Genomic DNA, 4,386 nt, shown 5'->3' on the forward strand with positions numbered 1-4,386 from the left:
TTGAGTCTGGATTATAGTTGACCAGAAGCTACAAAACACAAGATTTGTAGAATCACTGCTAAGTTTAACTATAATAGAGTGAAGGCTTATCATTTGCTTGTGTTTTTAAGGCCTGTGACTGAGCATTTCAAGAGAGTTTATTGTATTTAATTATTTATATAGAATTTATACGATTTATGAAAAAAAAAAGAGTTTTTCTTACTTAGAATTTTGTCTTGTTTAATAATAATAGAGAGCAGACAGAGTGATGAAGCCAATTATGTTGTGGGGATGGTTAGGAGGCCATGAAGGACAGAGGCCAGTGGGCAAATTTGGCCAGGATGTCAGGGTTAGACCTGGGATTTTTAGCGACCACAGGGCGTCAGGACCTCGGTTTAACATCTCAGAAAGCCGTTCAAGTTCAAATATCTACATTTCAAAGCAAAAAGATAATTTTACTTACCTCATTGGCAGATCATCTAGCTTGTTTTAAAGAAAAACTAGGTGAAAACAAAACACTACTTGATCTAAGAATTTGTAGATTTTTAGACGAAGAAAAGTACGAAAAGCATTTTTGCATTCAATTTTTGTACTTGAATACTGTTAGACTTCCAACAAAACAATCAAAGAGGGTAACTCAAACGTATCGTAATATTTATCACAGAAAAATTTTATATTGCAATATTAGATTTTTTCCAATATCATTCAGCTCTAATATAGACTGAAGAAGGATCTTTTTGGCAGAAAAAAATGTAACGAATCATTTATTGATGCACATTATCAATGTAATATTAATGGGCTTATATGATGGTGGTGTATTAACCATATGCATGAAACGTTTTTTTAAGCCAGCCAAAAAAATTATAGGGGTGTCACAGTGGGTTGCACAATTGCCTCACAGCAAGAAGATCGCTGGTTCCAGCCTCGGCTGCGTCAATCGACATTTCTGTGTGGTGTTTGCATGTTCTCCCGTGTTCGCGTGGGTTTCCTTTGAGTGCTCCTGTTTCCCCCACAAGTCCAAAAATATGCGCTAAACGGGTAAGCTAAACGGCTGGTCTAACCCTCATGCAGCTTAAATTAAATGTATTTTCACATTTAATTGTTGAACAACTAAATAAATTCTTTTTCACTCATACATTTTCCTTGGGCTTAGTCCCTTTATTAATCAGGGGTCACCACAGCGGAATGATCCACCAACTTATCTTGTCTTTGGACTGTGTGGGAAACCGGAGCACCTGGAGGAAACCCACGCCAACATGGGGACAACATGCAAATTCCACACAGAAATGCCGACCCAGCCGAGGCTCGAACCAGCAACCTTCACACGCTACCCACCACATTTCTATTTAGTTTTATATATTTAGTTTGTTTCACTGCTTTCAGTTTAGCAAAACACAAACACTGAAGACAAAACCAGACAAATACAACAACATAAAAGTAAAAAATTATAAAGTTCAAATCTAGTTCGTTATATTTTCTGTATATGTAGTTAAAATTGCCTGGTTTACTTACACACATTTAATGTAGACAATATCATTTAATATAATAAATTCTTTGGCTGATGCGTTTGACTGTCAGAGGTCATTTACAAATACTTCTCTGAAAGTCGCAGGTCAGATTTTCCACCACAGAATGACTGCTTATTAATTCTGAAAATGATTATTGGTTTTGCTCATTTTTTATTTATTTCAGTAAGATTTTTTGTGACAGTTTTTTATTTATTGTGAATTTTTATTTCAGTTAACAAAAATATTTAAGACCAATAGTTTTAATTTTAGTTTGCTAAAATACCTTTGCTTGACTGCTATTTTGTTCTCTGTTGTGAAGCAGACAGGCTGTCTTAGTTTTTCATTTATTCTAAATTTTTACATTTAATTTGTTTCATTCCCTGGCGCAACTTCCAATCGTTGTCTATGTAGTGCAAAGTAGGGCTCAAGAATAGGTTCTTCTTGACCAGAGATCAGATGTGGCTGCAAAGTGGATATTGAAGTATAAATCAGCCTTAACAGAGGCGGGTAATTGAAAAAAAAAACCGACCTGGACAAATTAAATTGATTATAGGTTGTGAATGTCGATTTCACTTACCTTTTGATTAATTGCCCAGCTCTAGACAAGAATACCAATGTTTTTCTAACTTCATCACAGTTATAGTTAATAATAAAGAGTTAACATTTTTTGATAAATTCTCTAAATTACAATATTTTTATTGAAATTGAGACGAAATGTTACCAAACAATAAAATAAAATAAATATGAACATTTTATTCAAACCCACACCCAGCAAACTCGGTCCTGGAGGGTCCTGCATAGTTTATCTTTAACTTTCTTTAACACACCTGTCCTGGAAGATTGTAGTATACCTGGAAAGAACTTGATTAGCAGGTTCAGGTGTGTTTAATTGGGGTTTAACTGAAACATGCAGACCCTGCAGGACCGAGTTTGGGCACCCCTGATCTAGAGAATAGTGTTATTTCAGTTTTTTTATTTTTAGTTGACCACAATAAACCTTCTTGTCCTCAAATCCTGCTTTAACTTAATCAGTTGATCAGTTCATGCAATTTAGCACCAACAGTTTGTTTTGAGAAGATGCAGTCAAAGGTCACATGACTAATGTTCTGAACACTATTCCATAAACATTTGAGCACTGCATGTTTGACCTCCTGCTTCATGAAGTTCACATATATTGACAAAAAGCCAGATTATCTGAATCACATGAACGCATTTCAGCTCTTTTTTTTGCCTTAACCCTTTTTTACTCAGATATCTGTGCAGTTTATGATGTACAGGAAATCTCCACGGCTTTCTGCAGATACAGAAGAAGAACGGGCTGCGCTTCTGCAAAACTGAACTACTCATTCCTGCTGTGACTGGATCAAAAGCTGATGGTTTTTGAGCATCACATTTCACAAAAGTGCACAAAAAACCTTCATTTTATTTGCATTTTAGATCAATAGGTTTTATACCGAGCAGCATCAGTGATTCTAATTGTTATTTTTGTCTCATAGTAGTTGCTGTTCTTAAAGGGATAGTTCATCCAAAAACTATGTCATTTAATCATCATTTACTTGTTCAAAACCTATTGGACTTTGTTTCTACCTTTGAACACAAAAGAAGATATTTTGAAGAATGCTGGCACCCATTAACTTCAGTTGTAATTTTTTCTCCTACTAAAGTTGACCAGCAACCAGCATTCTACAAAATATCTTCTTTTCTGTTCAACAAACTCATAAAGGTTTAAAACCACACGAGGGAGAGTAAATGAATGGAGGTTTAAAACTTTGTGAACTATCCCTTTAATTGTTACCAAAGGGATCATTTACACACTTGTACTGTACTTCAGAATTCACAAAGCTTTTATTTTTTCAACGCATGCAATCTTGTAAATTCGATGTAGAGTGGATTTAATGCTGCATACAGCAGACTTGACTGAGGAAGACTTGTGAAAATGAGCTTCTTCAATCTGTGTACTGTAATCTATTAAATATCAGTTGGTTTTGTAAAGATGTTTTTAATCTTTATATTGCGGCCTTGGTTATGCACTGCACCTGACCGTCAGTTTGTAACTTCTTTTATTGAAGTTCTTATTTTGAAGTCTTATTTGACTTTGTGCCTGTTTTCTTTTCTGTATCACAACACACACTAAAGATTTTTGTTTTCTGAGGCCAAACATGCTTGAAGTATTTCTTTATCTGTTGTTTGTGTGATGAAGATAGTCAGTTTGTTTCTGTTCTCTTTATTGTTTTCCCCCAAAGTTTCCTTCTGTTATCTGACGAGAGAGAAGGGAATAATTTCATCTAGCAGGAATTGATTGGTTTGTGAAAAGTGGCCATAAAAGTGCAGGAGCGGTAGCCACATTTGAGGACACGATTGTGGAGATTGAAGGTCAGCACTGCAAACAAACAAACAAAAAAAGACTAGTCTTCTTTCTAGTACATAACTAAATTCTTATTGTATTATTATATTGTTTTGTTTTCAGAGATAATGTCAAAGATTAAATAATTTTTCCATAATGAGTGGTGTAGATAAAATAATAATGTTTTCAATTTGAGATAAGTATTGCTAGATAGTTTAGCACGATGATTTAAAGGGCACCTATTTTACCTCTTTCAAGATTTAAGATCAGTCTTTTGTGTCTCCAGAATGTGTCTGTAAAGTTTCAGCTGAAAACACCCATCGGATTATTTATTAGACCTTTCAGAATATTGAATTTTCTGCTCTGAACACTATGTAGCTGTTTTTGTGGCCTGTGCCTTTAATGCTAATCCCCGCCCACCATTCCCACATGCCTGTTAGAATATGCCTCAATCTCCGGCTGCGTCAGATAAACAGCACAGTGACAGACATGAAGGAAGCAGATCCCATGTAACGTTTGTGACTCCACACAGGGACTCAAACCAGCAACCTTCTT

This window comes from Danio aesculapii, chromosome 8 (genome assembly GCF_903798145.1).
Source record: "Danio aesculapii chromosome 8, fDanAes4.1, whole genome shotgun sequence".
NCBI classification, from domain to species: Eukaryota; Metazoa; Chordata; class Actinopteri; order Cypriniformes; family Danionidae; genus Danio; species Danio aesculapii.